Source organism: Rhineura floridana, chromosome 17 (assembly GCF_030035675.1).
Source record: "Rhineura floridana isolate rRhiFlo1 chromosome 17, rRhiFlo1.hap2, whole genome shotgun sequence".
NCBI classification, from domain to species: domain Eukaryota; kingdom Metazoa; phylum Chordata; class Lepidosauria; order Squamata; family Rhineuridae; genus Rhineura; species Rhineura floridana.
This window is the reverse complement of record NC_084496.1, coordinates 19,256,680-19,281,237: the sequence shown is the minus strand read 5'-3', so window position 1 is coordinate 19,281,237 and position 24,558 is coordinate 19,256,680. Positions and strand designations below refer to the sequence as shown.

General features: G+C 41.8%; 1 long non-coding RNA gene across 2 annotated transcripts in view; it reads right to left on the bottom strand.

The window, feature by feature from the left end:
- Nucleotides 1–212: 212 nt before the first annotated feature.
- LOC133371817 (uncharacterized) overlaps nucleotides 213–24,558 on the bottom strand; it is an 81,845-nt gene continuing 57,499 nt past the window's right edge. For both annotated transcript variants that reach the window (XR_009759390.1, XR_009759389.1), the window contains 3 exons: nucleotides 3,534–3,652; nucleotides 2,176–2,244; nucleotides 213–281 (listed from right to left, as the gene is read on the bottom strand). This is a non-coding gene — a long non-coding RNA (uncharacterized LOC133371817). The remainder of the gene's footprint in view (nucleotides 282–2,175; nucleotides 2,245–3,533; nucleotides 3,653–24,558) is intronic.

The window sequence follows — 24,558 nt, the reverse complement described above, 5'->3', positions numbered from 1 at the left end:
AAAAACATTTTATTTACAGGAGCCCAATTCCAATTTTTTAAAAGTTAAAATTGACAGGAAACTCGGAATTGGCAGGAGTTCATCCAACCCTTACCAAGATTATTATTATTTTGTAGCTGCTGAACAAGGGAGGAGACAGGATGTGGTACGGCAACACTGGCGGCTAATAACCTGAATGATGGATTAACAACAACTTGGCCAAGTTTGACTTGCCTTTTCAGCAGCAAAATTTCCAGCAAGTCATTGCTTGCCTGAAGCGATAACTTTTCTTTCTGCATTAGCTGGAAAGAAAACAAGACAAGAAAAAAATTTGTTCAGCCCACATTTCAATTTATCCTGTTCCCTCCTGACAGGGTTATTTTGTTTTAAAGAGCAATAAGAAACCAAATGATATGCCCAATAATACACATCGGGGTAGTTGTTTCTTCTCCCCTTTCCATCCTGCAGTAATTTTTAAAGAGGAGTAGGGAAAAAAAGGGGAGAAAGGGCAAATGCTATATTAGGCTGCATTAACAGAAGTATAGTTTCCAAATCGCGTGAAGTATTAGTTCCCCTCTATTCAGCACTGGTTAGGCCTCATCTTGAGTACTGTGTCCAGTTCTGGTCTCCGCACTCAAGAAGGATGCTGACAAACTGGAACAGGTTCAGAGGAGGGCAACAAGGATGATCAGGGGACTGGAAACAAAGCCCTATGAGGAGAGACTGAAAGAACTGGGCATGTTTCGCTTGGAGAAGAGAAGACTGAGGGGAGATATGATAGCACTCTTCAAGTACAGAGGAGGGCCGGAATCTCTTCTTGATCATCCCAGAGTGCAGGACACAGAATAATGGGCTCAAGTTGCAGGAAGCCAGATTTCGACTGAGCATCAGGAAAAACTTCCTGTTAGAGCCAAACGACAATGGAACCAATTACCTGGAGAGGTAGTGGGCTCTCCGACAATGGAAGCATTCAAGAGGCAGCTGGACAGCCATCTGTCGGGAATGCTTTGATTTGGATTCCTGCATTGAGCAGGGGATTGGACTTGATGGCCTTATAGGCCCCTTCCAACTCTGCTATTCTATGATTCAGGCTGTGGGTACCACTGAAAAACAGCATGAACATAATTTTGAGCCCAGAAGGGTAGAGCTGAGCTGAAAATTCTCAGAAGACCTTTTTGGGGGGGAGGCACCTTTTTTAGATTTTTCTTTTTTTCAGTCCACAAGAAAAAGAAAGGCATGTTGCAGACTATTCTATGAATATTGTCCACTATACTGCTTCCCTACCTACAGATCCTCTTGGGCGTTCGGATTATCAGAGGAGGCCTTCTTGGTAGTTCCACTGCCCTTGGAAGTTTAGCAGGTGGCAGCCTGGGAGAGGACCCTCTCTGTGGCAGCCCCTAAGCTGCAGAATCCCCTCCCCATAGAGGTATGTCTGGCACCTTCATTGTCTAGCTCTAGTCATATGCTGAAGATGCATCTTTTTACCCTGGTTGTACTTTTGCATTCTTGTAACATTCTCCTCTGGTGTTTTATGGTGAATGGCAGGTAAGAAGTATTTATTATTGTTATTGTTGTTGTTGTTATTTGCTTTTTTGGTAAAAAAAAAATGAGGTGCCAGTACTCATATCTTGATAAAAGTGTTGTGGGTGCCAGCCCAAAATGGCTGCCATAGGCAGCAAAAAATGAGATGCTGGTATTCTGTACCAGTGAGTACTGTCACAAAAAGCCATGATGATAATTATAATATTTAAAGTGGAAGAAGCCGCAACCATATTGGTGCCTGGCTGCCATTTGGTATCTTCTACAATGCATCCTAGAAAAAAGGCTATGGCTGAGGTACTGTAGAGAATGCAAAATGGCGTCCTGGCTGTCAGCATAGTTGCTGCTGCTACCAACTCTTGATGTGGCAGTAAAACCTTAGGAAAAAGAGAGAAATGATGTTTCCGATATTGTTAGTAATGGTTCCCCACCCACAAGAAATTTCTGGAGAATTTCTCCCCAACCCTAGAGAATTTCAATGAAATTGTTTCCCCAATTTCTCTGCCCACAATTGAAGGAGGGAGAATTTTAAGAGGCTATTTGCACAAAGCTGTAGTGGAGTTTTTCTTTTTTAAAGGAAAATGTGAAAGTTTGCACACCAGTAATGTAATGAATCAATGGGATCTCTTAAACAAAACAAAAAGTCCTGTCACTTACCAAACAGTCCCTGGACTACACAACAGAGAGGGCTTTGGGATCTCTGGTTTCTCCTTTTGTATTGTGTTCCTGGCAAATAAAATGAAAATGAAAAACACACACAATGAGAAAGAAGATAAAAAAGAAGAAAGCTTCCATTGATCCCCGTCTCAAAAAATGTCCACCAAAGAGATTCTTATTTTCAGGTAGCTTTGCTGGTTCTTGAGGGACAGATTAATTCATCCACTTTATTTGAGTAAATAGTCTCTCGTTCCTGCTCTCCCCCACTTTTTTTAGAAGGGTGATGAACGGGGAGTCAGGGCCCATGCTTCCTTTGAAGCAAATGGAAGTTTATCCTTAAGGCCATGCCCAAGATTCCCGTTATACACCAATTGTGGTTTTTCCCACGATATGATTAAGCTTTCCTGTATGCCACCTGTCTCAGTCAGCCAGTGAACTTTAAGTGAACCCTTCCTTCTAAACCTCCAGTCATGACACCAACCTTCACGTCTTCATGTTGACCACTCTAAGTGGTTCAGTATTATCTGTTGTAGCAAAGAAGATGGGCAATGGAATGGCGAAATGGAATCCTAGCCAGTTAGGCTTGTTTGACCTTTCTGAGAAAAGTGGGGATGGGAGATGGGAGTGTAACATCCAAGCTTATTAATAACATAATTAAGTGGTTGGGACAATTGCCAAAAGAGGTAATGGGGATCGGGGTTTTATGCCAGAAATCTGATTCCTGATCCAGCTGTGCAGAAGCAAAGATGGACCCAGTGCATTGAGATGATCAAGATATAGCATGATGTAGGTAGCTGGGTGTGAGGAACCTTTGGCCCTCCAGATGTTGTTAAACTATAGCTGCCATCCACCCCAGCAAGCATGGGTAACGGCCAGGGCAGATGGGAGTTGTAGTACAGCAACATCTTGTGGTCAAAGGTTCCCCATACCTGCATTGAGCAGAGTCTGACATCACACAACATGGTAAAAACTACTGGTAAAACTAAGCACAACTGGTCTTTTGAGCTACCTCTGTGTGAGACTGTCTGGGAACCATAAGCAAGACACCCTTAGCTCTTTGGACAGGGGTGGGGAACCTGTGGCTCCCAAGATGTTGCTGGATACTAACTCTCACCAGCTCCAGCCAACATGGCCAATGATCAGAGATGATGGGAATTGTAGGGCCACATATTACCCAACCCTGTCATTGAAGGAAGAGTGTAAAAAATATATAAAGATTCAGGTAATCCAGATCAGTGTTTGTATGTACAAACCAATAATGTTAACAAAAATCTGAAGAAATTTTGGTCCACACATGGAAACTCTTAGGCATACTGGGGGAAATTTGATGAGGAATATCCATGAATCTTATTGGCCACCTAGTATTGTGATCTCATCCCATTCATGCTGTGTTCTCTGATAGGTTCATCGATGGTGTGTGATCCTGGATGGAGAATGAAGCAGCACCCAGACAGAAATAATGGTGGTAAAGCAGCACCTATCAAGAAAAATTATTGGGAAAAAGTAAATATTTACCAAAGTAAATATATTTACCAAAAGTAAAAGTATATTTACCAGTATCTACCAAAGTAAAAGTAATATTTCCAAATATTATTGGGAAAAAGTAAATATTTGCACAGTTTAGATATTTTTCAGGAGAAATTTCTAGCCTACTAAAATAACTACTTTTGGACTGAAAATCAAAGTGGGAGATTCTTTAATAGAGGATCCTTAGTCATGTATGTATAAATTAGCATATATACATATTATGCAAACCAGTGCCTTTTTTGGTGATGTGTAAGTGTCTCCCAACTTCAGGGCCTCATTTGGTGACAGGGCCTGGGCAAGGAATCCTCTGTTGCCCCCCCTTTATCAGCAGGTCCTGGTGGGCATTCCAGGCTGCAGTGGTGGCATTCCAAGAAGTAGTGTGTTACTTATGGACCACTTATGGACCATTTAGGGGCATTGTGGGAAATTAAAATGGCAGCTGGATCTAGCTTTCTAGTGCTATGTGGAATGTCAGGCTAGGAACAAAGAAAAAGGAGGGCCTGGGGAGACTTCAGCTGTGGGACCTGTCAGGATTGCCCAAGGATTGGCGTGTGCTGACACCAGCCCTGTTGCAGTTATTTAGTTATATAGAGATTAAATTAGAGCTTGGAAAAGTTACTTTTTTGAACTACAACTCCCATCAGCCCAATCCAGTGGCCATGCTGGCTGGGGCTGATGGGAGTTGTAGTTCAAAAAAGTAACTTTTCCAAGCTCTGGATTAAATATAGATATATAGATATCACCTGCCTTCATTTAGGTATTCATTAATTTTTATATACTGCTTTTCAGAAAAATCATCTCACAAAGACAGTCACTCACTAACAAGGCAATCCAAACTGCGACTGGGCAGCAGCAAAACATCTGCAGCCCTGATGCTAACACTGGCTGGAGTGGAAGGTGGTTCCAGCAGGTTTGGGGGGAACAGCATGGAGCTGCTGCAGCGATGAGGCCCAGACTGAGCCTGATGCCAGGCATACCAGGTGATGGCAGTGTGGCTGGCTCATAGAATCATAGAATAGTAGAGTTGGAAGGGGCCTATAAGGCCATCAAGTCCAAACCCTGCTCAATGCTCAGCCCCACTTGGCCCCCGGAATGCTCCACTCAGTGGGTGGAATGAGGAGCTCCATGCTGGCAGAGGAATGCTGGTGGGGGCAGCACCTCCATCCAATCCAACCTGCCCCTGACTGCCTGACACAAAGGTGAAGAGGTTCATTTAAAAAAAAAACACCCAAAAAACCATTCCTATTCAGTATGTGACGTTTCATCTAGGCCAAACTACATGTTACAATAAACTAAGGATGGAAAAATCTGTCAGTTTCAGTTCTCCTAGTGGCTGGTATAGTACAGTGGGGAGGAAAGCCTGGCTGGGAGTCCAGAGTCTGTGAGTTCAAATCCCCACTCTTGTCTCTTGTGTGTCAAGGGCCAGCTAAAATCACCCCACAGCTCAGGGGTTATGTGACCTACCGCCTGTGCAGCTGCGGGCAAGCTGCATAGTCCCAAGGAGCCCAGTTGCCCCCAGCTGGTAGTGCAGACAAGGAAGGGGCTGGCTTCCTTGGCCCTAGCCAGCTGGGGAGGACTAGCCTCAGAGGGAGGCAATGGTAAACCCCCTCTGAATACCGCTTACCATGTAAACCGTATTCATAGGGTAGCCATAAGTTGGGATCGACTTGAAGGCAGTCCATTTCTATTTCAGTTTCTCATTTTTCTAATCTTAAATTTAATTTTCCAGGTTTCTCCAGGAACTTGAGGGTTTTTTTTAAAATCCTCATGAAATTTCTGTAGCATTCTTACGCTGGATCCTGAGCCATTTGATTTCCTAGTGCATTTTGTGTCCTGGCACAGCAAATAAGGTGCGCGCGCACACACACACACACTGCTGTTCACCTTCTGCAATGGCTCGCAGGGAATCCATCACTCCCTAGCCTCTCTTATGATTGCCTGGCCTATTTAAAAGTTATTAAAGATTGGGCAAAGAGGATATCCTGTGAAGAGAGTTCCATAGCGATGGGGCCACCATGGAGAAGGCCCTGTCTCTTGTGCTTGTCCATCTGATTGATGGGTAAAGGGCCTAGGAATGATCGTTGTGTGAAACTGTAGAGAGCCATTGCTGGTCTGTGGTGACAGTACTGGGCTTAATAGACCAATGGTCTGACATTTTTATGCAGCTTTGATCATGCATATAGAGTTTTCAGTGCCAAGGACTTAGCCCTAACTACCAAAATTGAAGAGTCAATCCAGTTCTCTCTGTATCTCATTTTTCCAATCTTAAATTCAAGATTTCTACATTTCTGTAGCAATTTGTGATTTTTGTTTTTTAAATCCTCATGAAAATCCTTCAGCATTTCAGTATGATTTTCTCTTAACACACACATTTTGTATGCCATTTTGACTAATGACACATTTTTGCAAGCAATTTATCCTAATGCAATGCATTTTTGTATGTTATTTTCATTAATTTTCACCAAATATGCCGCCAAACAAGATCGGCCTCACAAGACCTTCTCTCGGTCCCACCTGTGAAAACAGCTAGGCTGGTGCGGACCAGAGAGAGGGCCTTCTCGGTCGTGGCCCCCACCCTCTGGAACTTGCTTCCTTTTGACCTTCAACATGCCTCCTCCCTGATGGCTTTTCGTCGAGCCTTAAAGACCTTGTTATTCAGGCAGGCCTACGGGATTTCTGGGGTGGGTTAGACTATTATGTTGTATTACTAACGGGTGGTTTAGATGTATTGTTGTTTAATATGGTGACTGTTGTATGAATATGTTTTAAATTGTATTTTATATTGTGTAAGTCGCCCAGAGTGTCTGTTAAGTCAGACAGATGGGCGACTAACAAATAAAATTTTATTATTATTATTTTATTATAATATATTCATTCTTATGCATTCTTGCCTAATCTCTGCATTTTTATTCACATTGTTGAAGAATGGCATCGCAATATTTGATAATTGGAAATTTTGGAGGATGGCTGTGTTTTGGTTCTCAGAAAGTGTATATTTAATAGATTTGGCTTTAAATGTGAACTGAATTTAATTTATTCTTCCATCATTACTGCAGATTAGTGCGTTTCAGCAGCAGAGGTCTGAAAGACTATCTTGATGTGCGTTGTTGACTGCCTCTTTCAACACGGCTTTTAAGTACATATCTCAAGTAGAGATGTTTGTTTTTAAGATTTTTAAGATTTTTTTTTTAGTGTTTTATCATTTGGTGCTTCTGGGAGGAAGGGTGGGATATGAATTTAATAAATAAAATGATAATATTAATATTCATAATAATAATGATGATATTTGTTGCTCCCAAAGCTGTTTTATTGGGAGTTGTCTCTGGATTTTTTAAATGAAGCATCATTAAAATGTGTAATTGATGCTTTATACTCTTAATTATTTTTTGTAAGTCACTTGGAGGACTTTTTTATTTAGCAAGTGACTGATAAGTTCAAATAATAATAGGAAGCTGCCTTATACTGAGTCAAGCCAATGGACCATCTAGCTCTGTATTGTCTACTCTGATGGGCAGTGGCTCTCCAGGGATTCAGGCAAAAGCTTTTTCCAGACCTACCTAAAGACACCAGAGATTGAACCTGGGACCTTCTGCATGCAAAGCAGATGCTCTACCACTGAGCTATGATTCTTCCCCAGAATCTGAATCCGTAGGATTTTAATTTTGATGCATCAACCATAATATATGACTGAATGGAATCTCTGTCTGTCTCTCACACGAGCTGCATTCAGAGATGGGGTTCATTGTGCTAGTTTTATTGATTATAAAGATAGTGCTTCTGTCCCGATTTCTCACTTTTCTTTCACACTGTAGTACCTGCTGCCTTTTGGAACTGGGAGTATTTGATCAATATACCACCAACTTGTGCTAAATTTCATCCACACCAGTGAGCATACTGGTGGGATACAACAATGAATGTCATTGGACATGTCGCTACTCCCCCACCCTTTCCGCACATGCACACTTCTGTTACCCCATGATTCCCTCATAAAATGAAGGGAAAGATCTGTATCCTTGAATACCACTCGAAATTTCATCACAACTCCTATGATTTTCTGGGTTAATGAATTGCAAATGGATTTTTTTGGAAAGCAATTCACATGGAAATGAACACAAAACTTCTGCTAGATTTCCAGAAACGGCTTTTACATCATCTAAAAGGTAAAATGAAATGCAGAAATTATCAAGTAAGGAAACATCAGGAAAGCAGAATAAAGTGCTGTCTGAATGCAGCTTATGTCACATTCCAGCTACCAATACTGCTAGTGCAAGCCACTACTCCCAAGTAAACCCACCAACAGAAAAGGGGGCCCACCAGAGTACACCACCACCACCAGGACCTGCAACAGGAGTGTAGTGAGACAATTTTCATTTGGTGGGGCAGAGACAAAAATTGAGGGGGCTAGGCTATTGGTTGCTATAAAATTTCTGGGGGGAAATGTTTTTATAGGTAATGACAACCCTTTCCCAATTCATGCATTATAATTAGGAACTATGGCTTGCGATGGTTACAAAGAAGCAAATCAATTTAAATACAATATTTTCCACATGCAAAATAGTAGTGTAAACTAAAAAGCAGTGACTATGAAATAAATGTGTATCAAGTCATTCTACCATAATGATCTGAACTATTAATAAAGTCTAAAGCACAGTAATTTCTCTGCAAACTTGCAGAGGACCTGTTCACTTAAAATTCCTTCAAACATGTTATTTTCAAAAGCCAAGATTACTAAGTTTGCTTTTTTCTGATGAAACATTGAATGCCTGTATGGTGTCAGCGCATGTGTCAAAGTTGAGAATGAATTGTCACACAAAGTTGTAGATGAGTCCTGCAGCATACAAAGTATACATGTGTGGAAAGGCTTCCTTGTGCAGGTACAATGATTAGTAAGATGGTGAACAGTGAGTTCAGTTCTCCTGAGGCAGCTACTTCCCAGAACTAACTACCCTGGTCTCCGTTGCCATGTCAGGAAAGCAATTTAGAGAAGTTTCGCTTTAAAAATTAAATTAATACCTATAAACATCACTTTTCAATTCTTTTATAATTCCCAGGCCGGTCTAAAATACACTTTTAACTGTTCTTCTTCAGGGCTCTGATGAATCCATTACCTTTTGCGAAGGCAAATTTATAAATCAAGCCATGCAGAAAAGGAAGAATTTGCTTAGGCTCAAGTCCTGATTTTATTTATTGTTATTGATAATGTTTTATTGTATGTATGTGTTTTAATTGTTTGATTGCTGAGGTCTGTGGACTATGCAATAAAGAATTTGATTTGATTTGACATAAGAAAATGCTTGACAGCATGTCACATAAGAACTTATACATTTGTCTGAACTACAGGTGCTAGAATCAACTGTACAAGCACCCAATCTCTGTTCTACAGAAAGGCCCTGGGCCAGCCAGCTAGCTCACACTGCTTCTGATGGCTCTACCAGCACATGTCATACACTCTGTTTTGGTAGTACATAAGTTCGCATGAGAAAAGTTAAATAAGGTGAATTGTTTATAATGATTTGCACAGCTTGGTGGAGGTCTAAAACTGTTGCAACTAAGCCTCAAGCCACACTGTACTCTTCAAAACCATTTTAAAAATGGAACCAGCTTGAAAGGATTGAAAGGACATCTTTTTCAACTTGTTACACCAAAAAGGCTCTTTACATCTGGAGGAAGCTCCAAAAATACACACCAGATGGGCAACCAAGATATAAGACAACACCTTTATTGATTATCTTTTGCAAAAGAGAGACCAGGTATTCGGCTCCTGCCTGAAAACCAGTCTAAGGCAGGGTTACAAGGTGCCAGTGATATATGCTTTCGAGTTCTCCTCACACAGCCCCTCCCATCTTGTTAGTATCTTTTCAGTGTGCTCCATTGTCTTTTCATTGAGCTAGCTCCCTGGCCTTGATCACTTCATTCGTGCTGTTCCTACCTCCCTCAGGCACAACACATTCCAGCTTAGTCACTATCTATATGGATGGTGTCCCATTACATGGGGTGAATAAGCTAGCTTTTAAGTATCAAACACCAACTGAGCATCTAGCCTCTACAGGCACATTAGGATTTTTTTTTTTGCTTCTATGTTAGATCAGGTTAACCCATTCTATACTGTGCCAAATTAACACCGCATACACTATAGTTCCCAAACTATGTCTCATTTCATTACAAACTTGGGAAGAAATGCCGCCCAGACATGCATGCACACACAGTATTCCAGCTCCTCATTGCCTGGGCTATGTTAGTAAGGTCTCATTAGGCTTCCTGGGCCTTGGAGAGCCAGCTCACTCACCTCTCTGCTTCTTCTCAGGTCCTGCCCTGGACTAGGTTAGGTTGCTGCACTCCCTAGGCCAGCCTTTCCCAACTGGTATGCCTCCAGATGTTGTTGGACCACAATTCCCATCTTTCCTGACCATTGGCAATGCTGGCTGAGGCTGATGGGAGTTGTGGTCCAACAACATCTGGAGGCACACTGGTTGGGAAAGGCTGCTCTAGGCCCAAGACCTAGGCACACCCACCAGATGCACTAACACCACCCACTACCTACAGAGGCTGCCTGAGCAGTACAGTGCAGGGGGAAATGCTCTGCAGTGCATCACAATACTGTCCTTCCCACCTTTTCTTCCTCCAGTTGCAAACCTTTAGGTTTGCCAATTCCCTCCCCCATCCATCAAGACTTGTGTTCATTTCATTCACAGTTGTAACTTTTAACTCTGATATTTGCTGTGTTCGCATTCCGTTGGTAACTTTGCCCTGCCCCTCTCTTTGGTTGCCTAAACTGTATTTATAAAAGCTCAATTGAAGTTTTAAGTTACTGCAATGCTAGAAATTTGGAGGCTGAAGGAAAATTTTATGGGGGGAAGAATTATCATTTGGGGGCAATACCCTCATTGGCTCCCCACCAATTGCTACACTGCTGCCCTGCAGCACATGCAAACTCACTCTCACACATACACACACATCATGACAACTATTCCTCCCAAGGAGAGTCTTATACACATGGTAGAAGAGTATAAAACTATGCATGGCATGGAGAAAGTAGACAGAGAAACACTTTCTTCCCTCTCTCATAACACTAGAACTCATATACTTTCAATGAAACTGAATGTTGGAGGCTTCAGGACAGATAAAAGCAAGTCCTTCTTCACACAGCACACAGTTAAACTGTGGCATTTGCGCCTACAAGAGGCAGTGATGGCCACCAATTGGATGGCTTTAAAAGAGGATTAAACAAATTCATGGAGGAGAAGGCTATCCTAGCTGATGGCTATGTTCTGCCTCTACCGTCAGAGACAGTGGGCCGCTGAATACCAGTTGCTGGAAATCACAGTTGGAGAGAGTGATGCTCAGGTCCTGCTTGCAGACTTCTCATATGTGTCTGGTTGGCCACTGTGAGAACAGGTTTCTGGCCTGATCAAGCAGGACTCTTCCTAATATACAGCCAAGTGTATATACAGTAGGGCCCCGCTTTAGGGCGCTTCGCTTTACAGTGATTCGCTAATACAGCAGTCTCAGTTAGACGCAATTAGACTAAAGCCCCACTCATATGGTGCTTGTTCTGCTTTTACAGCGGGTTTTGGGCATCACGCGCCATTTTATTCAATGAGTTCAGCTTTATACCGGCTTTCGCTTTACAGCGGGGGTCCGGAACGTAACCCGCTGTATGAGTGGGGCCCTGCTGTAGCTGAAATGATTGTACAGTCTTGCCCTGTAACCCTTGCTACCATCGTATTCCCCTCTTTCTGGTGAACCCTGGATTGTAAGCTCCTCAAGGCAGGGACCACTCTTCTTGTTACTCTGTAGAGGACCACAAGCATTGATGATGCATATCTAACAAGAACAACAACAACAACAATAATAACAAAAAAATCTGAATCTCAATAATGCCAGCATTTTTCAATGTGTGGTCATTTTACAGGCAGCAAAATGCTGCTTTCTGTTCAGTCCTTGTATACTCCCTGCACAATGAAAAAGATCAGTAGCCCATTTCAGGGAGCTTGAAGTGTCAGTGTTGATATTGGTAAAGTTGCTCAAACCTTTTCTTTTTCCTTCCTTCCTTCCTTCCTTCCTTCCTTCCTTCCTTCCTTCCTTCCTTCCTTCCTTCCTTCCTTCCTTCCTTCCTTCCTTCCTTCCTTCCTTCCTTCCTTCCTTCCTTCCTTCCTTCCTTCCTTCCTTCCTTCCTTCCTTCTTTCTTTCTTTCTTTCTTTCTTTATGTAAAGCCACATGGAAAATCTCCTTGGGGTTTGGATTTTTATTACCAATCTGAAACTCAGAACTGGGTCAGCAGAAGTTCAGCTGATGCCTGCAGTTCAGCTGCATAACCTGGAATCCAGTTTATTATGTGAAAACCTTCGATTGGCAGCAGAAAGTCCTTTGGGATATTGTCAGAATCTCCTTGCATTCCAGAGCTTAGCTTGCTTCTGATGCTGTCATTCAGTGATGCTTCTCTATCTGTTGCTTAAATCACTTTGGGATGCTTTATGGGAAGCGATTCATAAATGTAATAAATAAATAAATAGTTCTAGTGGTTAACTTTTTTCTAGTAGAGATAGCCATATTCCAGCTCCTACACTTAAAGCAGTAAAGTAGACCTGTGCATTGCTTCCTAAATGTCATGACACTTGTATCTGGCAGTGATCTGGACAGAGTAGGAGGTTCCAGATGGGGAGTCAGGTCAGGGACAAGGCTCAGAGCTGACAGCTGAAGATAGGGAGAGACAGTTGCACCTGAGACCACCAGGGCCTATAGGGCCAGAGCCGAGATCTTCACAAGCACCTTCCCCCTGAGCCTGAAGAACAAGATGCTTCCCACTGCACATCAAAAGTCCAACGGTGCAGAGAGTGCATGAGGAGGGAGACTATGGAGCGGAGGAAGAGTGCCCATCTTCAGATCAGAAGACTGGCCCTTTAAGCTCTGAAGCTCTCTACAGGGAGCAGGAGCCTGAAGGTGATAGTCTGGAGACAGAGGCCTCAGTCTGCTCCCAACCTTTGTCAGAGCAAGTTGCTCACTTGCAGCTGTCTATGGTCCTCCCCCCACTCCACCCCTTTTTCTGTGGGATTTGGCATTGAATCAGAACACGCCACTAAAGAAAACAGAGGAGCCTGTCTCAACATGTCAGTAGGCCCCAAAACTAGAAATGGGGGGTGTTTTGCTGAAGTTGCCCTTTTATATGAAGCAGGTGAATCTAGCTGCCATTCTGGTAATGCTGAAAAAATCTCCTCTGTGAAAGCTTTCTTGATAATTCATTGAGAGAATTGGGATAGAAAATATAAAAAACCCAAGTTAATAACATGGCTATATTGTCAGTCTAAATTTATTTATAGAGTGCTCTCCCCAGCGAGATCTGCCTGACACCAGGTCTGCCATCATTCTGGCACCAAGCACAGCTATTTTTTTGTTTTCCTAGGGATTTGGGCAGTACCAATGATATCATATATCATATATCATATTAGATTGTTAAATCTTTTTAATCTATTTTTGTAATTTCATGATTGAATTGAATTGAATTGAAACTTTATTTTTACCCCGCCCTTTTTCCAAACTGGAACTCAGGGCGGCTTACAAATAAAACTACATGTAGTTAAAAACATAGAAAAACATACAATTAAACTATGCACAACCTTAAAACCGTAAAAGGCACTTAAAAATCTAAAAACAATTTAAAATAATACAGATAATAATATAAAACAATAAAACAAGCCTTTTAAAGCCCAATCCTAAACACCTTCTATCCCAAAAGCCTGTCGGAATAAAAAAGTATTTGCTTGCCAATGGAAAGATGGCAAGGAGGGGGCCATTCGTGCCTCCCTAGGAAGGGAATTCCAGAACCTAGGAGCAGCCACCGAGAAGGCCCTATCTCGCATCCCCACCAATCGCACTTGCGAGGGTGTTGGGACTGAGAGAAGGGCCTCTCCTGAAGATCTCAGGGCCCGGGGAGGCTCGTATAGGGAGATAAGGTCTGACAGATAGCCTGGACCTGGGCCGTATAGGGCTTTAAAGGTCAAAACCAGCACTTTGAATTGTGACCGGAAACAAACTGGCAGCCAGTGGAGCTGTTGTAACAAGGGAGTTGTATGGTCCCTGTAACCAGTAGTTTTTGCTTGCTTGTAAATTGCTTCAGGACTTTTTTTTAGTGAGACACAATCAACACTGGAGAGCCAGTGTGGTGTAATGCTTAGACTATGACCTGGGAGACCAGGGTTCCAATCCCCACTGAGCCATGAAGCCCACTAGGTGACCTTGGGCCACTCACTGTCTTCCAGCCTAACCCACCTCACAGGGTTGTTGTGAGGATAAAATGGGGATGGGAGAACCATACAAGCAACCTTGAGGCCCTTGGAGGAAAGATGGGATATCAATGTAATAATAAATAAACACATTCAGTAAACCTTAACCATACATTACAAATTTAAAAATCCTAACAATTGTATGCCTTTTCATGACACTCGAAATCAGCTGCCTGAGTGAGGTTTACCTAATGATAGGGCCGGCACTGATTTTTCCCCCGCTACAAATTTAACCTCACTTGCTCTGCCTCCATGTTCCCTTTCTCTAACTGGAAATGTGACTTTTGATTCCCAAGAGATCCTTAATATTGTGGGCCTCATGGAGAGTTCCTGGAGTGATCAGGAGGAGGAAGAAAAAGTCTAGAATCCTGTGGAGGGGCCTACTGGACTGCAGAGGGAGGGGTAAGAAACAGGAGAAGGCTTCAGCAATTTAGACAGTAACAGTTCTGCCCCTGTAATTCCAGTTACAACTGATGATATGCTGTCTGGCAATGAGCCAGCCTCTTTCCCGCCTCTCAGCCCTCTGTTGTTGCCCCAGCCAAAGCTGCTCATGCCTCCTCTCAAGAAGGAGGAATCGGAGGCTCAATCAGAGGCTGTATCCAAGGAGCATCTCAATGAACTGTTGCCAAGGTTGCACAGGCAAATGCATAGGTGTGAGTAGATAGCACCAGCTTTTCAACTTGTCCCTTGCTCACGCAATTCCATTCAGAGAAACCTTCCCCATGCAAATAGAGATAGCCTGCCCCAAGCTTACTTAAAGGGTCTCAAGGGGCTGCTGTTGCTGCAACAGCTTGAGAACTTGTGCCTGTGTAGAGTACCGTGCAGAGAAACAGAGTTCTGTATAATCTGTAAGCTGATCTATGAAGCGCTCTAAGCTGACTTTTCACATTAAACATAACAGAGAAAAAAGCATCAGTGAGTCTGAGTCTGAATGCAAGGGGATTGGCCAGGACACTTGGCAAACTTGGGCTCCCTCCCTACTGGCTGACATATCTAGCCTTCTGGACAAATGCTTAGAAGTCTGATCTTGCCTAGACCTTGTATTTGTTCATTTGGCAGAATACACGGAGTGTTGTCTCAGATTATGATTCATGTGTTGTTTACCTGCTTCCGTTTTTGCACTCATAAAACACACACACACACACACACACAAAGAGCCCAGTTGTTCATCTTCTTGATCGTCAACAAGTGGCATTTCTTCCAGAACTGGCAAATTATACTGCCTCCTAACTGTCAGAAATATTTTTCAGAAAAGTTGTTCACCCTCATTACTGCATGGAAACGTTGAAAAACACACATCACATGGTTCTCTCCCTCTCCATTTTATCCTCACAACAACCCTGCGAGGTTATGCTGGGAGGCAGTGAGTGGCCTGAGGTCTCCCAATGAGTTTCATGGCCAAGTGGGGACTTGAACTCCCAGGTTGTAGTCCAACACTCTAACCACTTTGCCACACTGGCTGTCTAATGTCAACACAGGGATGGGAACATAGGGTCCCTCAGATGTTGCTGGACTACAATTCACATTGTCTCTGACCATTGGCCATAGAGGCTGGGGCTGATGGAAATTGTAGTCCAATAACACCTGAAGAGCCACAGGCTTCCCACCTGTTTCAGAAGACCCACCATGCCAAGGGCAAGTCTTTTCAGGGAAATGTTAAGAGTACATATGTTGTGTGCAAAAGGTCACAGCTTCAGTCCTTTGCATCTCAACTTAGGGCTGGGAAAGGGCTCCTGTTTGAAACCCTGGCGAGTTGCTTATAGGACCAGTAACTATATAGTTACGTTCAGACTCTAGGCTCAAGAAAATAAGAAAGCTTGTTTATTATACGAAATACATGCTTGATAGAAAAAGAGTTCCTAGTTTGATCTAACAGAGCTGGAGATGCAAAGACCCATGCTTGGTCTTTGCCCTCATGTTTCTGGAGAGAGAGGAAGACAAAGGCAAGACGTCTCCTCTCTCAAAGCATGATGGTGAAAAAGGAGGAGCTGGAAATGAGGTCCATCTAATCAGAAGAAAGGGGAGCATGGAGATCAAAGGGCAGTGAGGCAGTGTAGGAATCTTGCTTCCCTCTCTATCTACATTAACACCATACAAACCCACCAAGTTTGAGTTGCATTCCAACACTTCCAACAGAGAGCATCTCACAGCCAGTGTAGACAATACTGAGCTCCAGACTATAACACCCATCATGCCTCCTGTTGGCTATGCTGGCTGGGGAACATAGGAGTTACAGTCCAACAACAACTAGAAGGCCACAGGACCCCCACCCTGAGCTGATCTAACTTGATGGAGGGCACTACCACTAGGGATGAGGGAGAACTATCACTTTGCATTTAAAGTCAAATTTATTAAATTTGCATCTTCTGAAACAATATGAGAACTGAAACATAGTCATCCTTTGAAAGTTGCACATATCTTGATTTTGCAATGCAATGTTATTAAAAATAAAAATGTACTGCCTTCAAGTTGATCCCGACTTATGGTGACCCTACAAATAGGGTTTTCATGGTAAGTGGTATTCAGAGGTGGTTTTACCATTGCCTTCCTCTGAGGCTGAGAGGCAGTGACTGGCCCAAGGTCACCCAATGAGCTTCATGGCTATGTGGGGATTCGAACACTGGTCTCCTGGGTCGTAGTCCAACACTCTAACTGCTATGCCACACCGGCTCTCAAAAGACATTAGGAGAAATTGCATACAAAAAATGTGTTTAGAAAATGCTGAAGAATTTTCATGAGGATTTTTTTAAAAAATAAAAAATATCTGCAGGAATGTGGAGAGCCAAGTTTAAAATTGGAAAAATGCAAAAAGGAGAGAACAGAAACTGACAGATTCATCCATCCCTGGCCTGTGCATGAAATTGAAATAAGTGCATATTCTCCCTTTCTTTACTCCTGGCCTCCATTTTCCTTGCCTTCCTCTGTTATTTCCAGTGCATCTATTTCTAGACTGTAACTCACTTGCAGTGAGGGTGTCTCCTTCCTAAGAAATCAGCACTGGAGAACTAGTGTGGTGTAATGGTTGCTAACCTGTGTATATGAGGAGAAATGTGCACTGAAATGCTGATGGATTTTCCTGAGGACTTTAAAAAAAAAGATTCACAAACTTATGCAGGAATGTGGAGAACTTAAAACTAGAAGATGAGAAACTGAGAGAAATAAGGATTAGTGTATCCCAAGATAACAGGTACCTGCTCCATGTAAGAGCTCATAAAGCTGCACTGGCTAAGTGAGAAAGAGCAAAGAAAAATGTAGAGAAGTGTTCAAAGGGAGATGCAGATTAGTCTGGTGTCAAAGCAAACATGAGTTTGTGTCTACGACAATAACTCCTTCGGTACTAGGTGGTGCAATTTCTTTCCCTCCGCCCCTTCCCCACTCTTCACAAATTGGCTAAAGAATTTCCATTCTAAATATTGTATGTTGGAACATACAGACCACCTGTGTCTGGAATTCTTGTGCAAAAAAATATATGTTACAAGTAAAGACATTGCCTAAAAATGCTTCCTGAAGCAAATATATGAGATCCTACAAAAGTAAATACATGACGTGTCTATAGAGCGTTTTTCAGTGCATATTTATATACCGCTTTTCCTACAAGTACATTTGTGCTCAAAGACAATAATCGAAATACATCATTAAAAAAAAATCACTACAACATAACAATAGCAACTGAGGCCCTTGGCATTTGCTCCCTCAGGGATACGATTTCTTGTTTTTATAGAAATATTTCTGCAGTCATTCTTGCCAGGAAACAAGACACTATTAAGTCAATATGTAATACAATAATGTAACTCTGTCAGGCTTACCAGCTTCTGTACAAGGATGTCCTTTGCTCTTCGGATCTATTTGTTTCAAGGGTCTCTGCTCCATAGGGGTGGGTGGCTTTTTGCCCATACATGTTTTATTTTCTATATTTTGTATTCTGATCTTTTTTATTTCTATATATCTAAATGCTTAATAAAAAGTACACGCAAAAAACTTCAGGAAAAAAGGATTGGTAGGAAGTTTTCTAGGGCAAAGAAACCTTTTTCTTATTAAAGTCATGGAGGATAAGGCCATCCATCAATGGCTACTAGCTATGATGGCTATGTTCTACTTCCACAGCTGGAGGCAGCATGTTTCTGAATACCAGTTGCTGGAAACGGCAGGAGTGGAGAGTACTCTGGAGCTCAGGTGTGGCTTGCGGGTTTCCCATAGGCATCTGGCTGGCCACTGTGAGAACGGGATGCTCATAGAATCATAGAATAGTAGAGTTGGAAGGGGCCTATAAGGGCATCAAATCCAACCTCCTGCTCAATGCAGGAATCCAAATCAAAGCATTTCTGGCAGATGGCTGCCAGCTGCCTCTTGAATGCCTCCAGTGTCGGAGAGCCCACTACCTCTTTAGGTAATTGGTTCCATTGTCATATGGTTCTAACAGTTAGGAAGTTTTTCCTGATGTCCAGTCGAAATCTGGCTTCCTGCAACTGGAGCCCATTATTCCATGTCCTGCACTCTGGGACAATCGAGAAGAGATCCCGGCCCTCCTCTATGTGACAACCTTTCATGAACTTGAAGAGTGCTATCATATCTCCCCTCAGTCTTCTCTTCTCCAGGCTAAACATGCCCAGTTCTTTCAGTCTCTCCTCATAGCAGAGCTTGGAAGATTACTTTTAAAAAGTAATAAATGACACTTACAGGTACATGGCCAAAAAACGTAGTAATTACTGTTACAATTACAATTGCTCTGAAAGTAACTGATTACTTTACTTTTCCTCCAAAGTAATCACTACAATTACATTTCAGTTACTTAAAAAAGCCGCCTACAAGCTGCTGGCCTTGGCTGCTGCACATCTAAGTAGCCTAAAACAACATTAAAAATAAACAAACACATACAGAGGTAGTAGAATAATTATTTTTATTCATAAGATAGCAATGGTGGTAAGGGTGGTGGGGAGGGTGGCTGAGGCCACTACTCAGATCTTTGCATGCCAAACCAAGTGCAACCCCCCCACTCAGCCAGCCAGCATAATTGCTCTCACTTAACCACCTCCCAGACCCTGTCCTGCCACCAACTAAGGGACACTCACTCAAGCAAACATTTCCCCCTGAGATGCAAAAAAGTTAAAATACTGCAAATGCAGCACAGTAGCCAGACAGGGTGGTGGCCACTTTGTGTCAAGTGCAAACTCCACCCCGTCTCACTCTCCGCCTCCTCCCTTGTCGCCTCCTGCCCATTCACAGAGCATGAGGAAAGAGTGACACTGCACAGAAGCCCAGTTTGAGGTACATGATTTTCATCCACAAATCAGAGGAGCAGAAGACTTCCCCTGCTCCCCCCTCCCAAGTAATGCCCAAAAGTAATTCTGGAAACGTTACAATTACTCTACAAAAGTAGTAAAATTACTCCTAGTTCTATTACAATCAAAATGTAAAGGAAACCCACTCGTTACTCAAAAAAGTAATGAATTACAAGTAATTCATTACTTGTAACTAGTTACTTCCAAGCTCTGCCTCATAGGGCTTTGTTTCCAGTCCCCTGATCATTTTTGTTGCTCTCCTCTAAACCCGTTCCAGCTTGTCTGCATCCTTCTTGAAGTGCGGAGACCAGAACTGGACACAGTATTCAAGATGAGGCCTAACCAGAGGAACTAGTACTTCACGCGATTTGGAAACTATACTTCTGTTAATGCAGCCTAATATAGCATTTGCCTCGACTCGATGAGCCAATGGTCTGATCCAGCAGGCTCTTCTTATGTTCTTATTAGAAGTGTGCAGGTTGCTCCAGATGGACTTACCCCCCTCCAAAACACAGGGCCATCTACCATCAACTGCCTTGCACGAAGGATTCCAGGAGAGAGAGGGAGGCTGACAAAAATCATGTGCTCCAATTGGATTAAACATTCCACATCACAAGGTCATTCTGTCAACAACTGATTGCTGCCCTGGGCTCCTGCCGGGAGGAAAGGCAGGATATAAATCAAATAATTAATAAATAATGAAATAAATAAACTGCCCTGTGGGCAGAATCCTGATGACTTTTTATATGTTCATATTGTTTATCTCATTGGTTTAACAATGTTGTTTAATATTTCTTGTAAATCATAGAAACATAGAATTTTACACTTGGAAGGGGCCTATAAGCCCTTTGAGTCCAGCCACCTGCTCAATGCAGGAATCCAAGTTAAAGCACACCTGAATGCCCACCACCTTCCTAGGTAATGGGTTCCATTGTAGTACTGCTCTAACAGTTAGGAAGTTTTTCTTGATGTTCAGTTGAAATCTGGCTTCCTGTAACTTGAGCCCATTATTCCGTGTCCTGCACTCTGGGATGATTGAGAAGAGATCCTGGCCCTCCTCTGCGTGGCAACCTTTCAAGTACTTGAAGAGCGCTATCATATCTCCCCTCAGTCTTCTCTTCTCAAGGCTAAACATGCCCAGTCTCTCCTCATAGGGCTTTGTTTCCAGTCTCTTGATTATCCTTGCTGCCCTTTTCTGAATCTGTTCCAGTTTGTCTGCATCCTTCTTAAAGTGTGCTGTCCAGAACTGGACACAGTACTCAAGATGAGGCCTAATTAATGCTGAATAGAGATGAACTAGTATTTTACACAAATTGGAAACTATACTTGTGTTAATGCAGCCTAAAATAGCATTTGCCTTTTTTGCAGCCACATTGCACTGTTGGCTCATGTTCAGCTTGTGATCAACAACAATTTCAAGATCCTTCTTGTATGTAGTATTGCTGAGCCAAGTATCCCCTGTCTTGTAACTGGTGCATTTGGTTTCTTTTTCGTAGGTGTAGAACTTTGCCCTTATTCCTGTTAAATTCCATTCTGTTGTTTTCAGCCCAATGCTCCAGCCTATCAATATTACTTTGAATTTTGTTTCTGTCTTCCAAGGTATTAGCTATCCCTCCCAATTTTGTATCATCTGTAAATCTGATAAGCGTTCCCTGCACCTCCTCATCCAAGTCATTAATAAAAAATGTTGAAGAGCACTGGGGCCATGACTGAGCCCTGAGGTACCCTGCTTGTTACCTCCCCCCCCACTTTGTGAAGGAACCATTGATAAGCACTCTTTGAGTACGATTCCATAGCCAACCATGGATCCACCTGATAGTCGTTCCATCCAGCCCACATTTGACTAGCTTGCTAATCAGAATATCATGGGGTACTTTGTCAAAAGCTTTGCTGAAGTTGAGATATATTATGTCTACAGTATCCCCACAGTCTACCAGGGAGGTTACCTGATCAAAAAATGAGATAAGATGTATCTGGCAGGCTTTGTTTTTGATAAATCCATGTTGGCTTCTAGTAATCACTGCATTGTTTTCAAGGTGCTTACAGATTGACCGCTTTATAATCTGCTCCAGAACGTTCCTAGGGATTGATGTCAGGCTGACTGGTCTGTAGTTCCCAGGTTCCTCCTTTTTACCTTATTTGAAGATAAGGACAACATTAGCTTTCCTCCAGTCATCCAACACTTCACCCATCCTCCATGATTTTGCAAAGATAACAGACAGTGGTTCTTAGAGTTGTTCAGCCAGTTCCTTCATTACGCTAGGATGCAGTTCATCAGGCCCTAGAGATTTGAATGAATTCAAAGTAATTAGGTATTTTTTGAACATTTGTCTATCAATCTCAAGCTGCAATCCTTGTGCTGCCAGGAGGGTAATAGACTCTCTTTTGGGAGAAGACTTCTGCTGTTTTCCACCATTTTTTCTTATTGGAATTGTGTGCAATAGTGCCTTTAGAATTTCCTTTTTAGAAAATTCTGCCCATCTTGGACTCCTTTTCTTTTTGGGGTCACTTGCCATGGAACCTTACTTATCATTGTTCTGAGTTTATTAAATTGGTTTTCATGAAATCCACGGTACACGTATGGCTACTCTCAGGTTTTGCTTTCTTTAAAATGAAGAACTCAAGTACAACATGGCCACTTTCACCCAGAGTTCCCGTAACTGCCATTTCATCCACTAAGTCATCTCTATTGGTTAGAATCAAGTCCAGGATTGCTGATCATCTAGTTCCTTCCTCCACTTTCTGCAGGAGAAAGTTATTTCCAACACAAGTCAGGAATTTCTTGGAGGGGCCATTTTTGGCAGAATTAGTCTTCCAACAGATATTGGGGTAATTGAAGTCCCCCATTACCTCATGCCTCCTTGAAACATTGCCTCCTTCTTGGACTTCCGGGAAGGGTGACTTCGCTTGTGCCTGCTTTTGGGACGGGCTCCCGCCTCAAAAGAAGCTTATTCAGATATAAATCAGTCAGAACATTTTTTTTTTTTGACTGATGAAATTTCTCCCGGGCAGGGAGAAACGTAGAGATCAACCTCAAAAGCCTGTTTTTGTTGGGAGGACTGGATTTCATTAATTTATGAGATAAGGTCCAGCCAACAATGCCGGACGGACTTCCAAACAAGCTCTATCTGTTTAAGCGATATGTTTATCTTTTCTTTAAAGAGAGAACGGACTAACAGGCAAGCACCCTTCTTTCTATTATTTTTTTTACTTGGTTTAAATTGTTGCAGCAAAAGGAGATTTGTCAGATTGATTGGCTTTGGACAACTTCTGGGTGAGCTATAACTCTTCTCTGTTATTCACGAAATTAACAGCTTATCTCTGTTTCTGTCGCAAAAAGCTGTCCTGGAAGTGCATTCTAAAGATAATAAACAGAAGAGGGATTTCTATTCCTGATTTCTATTCCGAGGAATATTATATTGTCTGGGACTATTCTCTTTTTGGTCTATTTTATTTTGACGAATCTGCTTCTTCACGACGCCACTAACTGTTTTGATGCTGGGAACTAAATTTGTTTTGTATTCTTGAACATAGAGAGATAAGGCAGGTTGCTCTGTTTATACTGTGATGTCATCAAGCCTGGAATATTAACCCAATTGTTGCTGAAATAAGAAGTGGTTCTTCTTTATTTTTGTTTTGTTTTGTTTTCGTGGTTTTAAAAATGGCAATCAAGAAAGTGGCTGAGAATCTGGAAGTAACTATGTTTCAGAAAATAATGGATGAGATTGAGATAACGAAACAAACCCTGCGACAGGGTAGTAAGGAGCTGAAAATTGAACTGAGCAAAATGACGCAGGAGCTTAAAGAAATAGGGGATCCTGTGAGAGAGGAGAATGAGATCAGAGATGAGAAAAGAAAAAATAAAGGGAAGATACAAGCCCTGGAGATTGGAACAAATGTGGAATTGGAAAAAGATCTGGAGTTTATGGATTTTAGAAATAAAATCTACTGTTTGGAATTTAACGTTATCTCTGAAGAAATTAATGAAGATATTAGAGATAAAGTTATCAATGGCTTGGATAATCTTCTGGACTGGAATGATGTGATGGAGCTTGATATAGAGAAAATCTATGGAATTAACTGCAGCCATGTGACAATGGAAAAACTCTTAAGAGATGAGCCAGTGCATTTTGTAAAAAAGAAGAACACAGATATGACTTTACAACAGTATTTCAGCAACTTATTCAGAATGGATGGCAAGAAAATATTTGGGATAGAGGAAATTCCCATCAGACTCTTATTATATGACTATGGCTACAACAGCAAGATTATTATGGAATACTGATAATGGAAGATTGGACACTGAAATTACTGGACTTAACAGGACTATTGAAGATGGAAGATGGAACTAATAGGGATAATGGAATAATGGCTATTGAAATTATTGGACCTAACAGATTCTGATGAGATGGATTAATCGAAATGTTTATTTGGACTATGGTTATGACAATAAGATTATTATAATTATTAACGAGATGGATTAATTGACATGTTTATTTGGAGAAAAATTGATAGATATATTTCTTAAAGAATTGAAACCTCTCTTTGACTTTTTGTGGAAAGAATAAAGTAATGTTTATGAGATTTGATGATTAATTAAGATAACTACTGGAGGAAAGTGATTTTATAATATGATTTAAGAGACAGGATTGTTATATATTGTAGACCTATAACTGATTTGATATGTGACAAATGGGAAGTCAACATTTTATTTTTTTTGTTTAATCATTTTTGTTTTGTTTTGTTTTTTGTCTTTGAATGTTTTATGATTTTGTTTTCTATGTTTTATGAAAATTTGAATAAAAATTATTGTAAAAAAAAAAACATTGCCTCCTTCTTCTTGGTTGGGTGGTCAATAGTAGACTCCAATCACCATCTTTCTTTTATTCCTTGCCTCATTTATTTTAATCCAGATGTTCTTGACTACCAAGTTCATTCTCCTGTATTTCTGTGCAAGGATATATATTTTTAACATATAGTGTGACTCCACCTCCCTTTCTATTCCTTCTGTTCTTTCTGAACAAGTTACAGTATATCCTTCAGTCGCTGTATTCCAGTCATGGGAGTCATACCACCAAGTTTCAGTTATACCTGTCAAGTCATATTTACCCTCCTGCATTAAGAGGTCAAGCTCATCCTTTTTATTTCCCTTACTCTGGGCATTAGTATATAGACACCGAAGACAATGTGATTTAAGATCTGACTTCCTTCCTACATTTTTATGAAGAGTATTATTGGGCCCCATTAGAGCTGTTCTCTCAATTCATCTTACTGTGCACAAGCTTTTGTTCATCGTT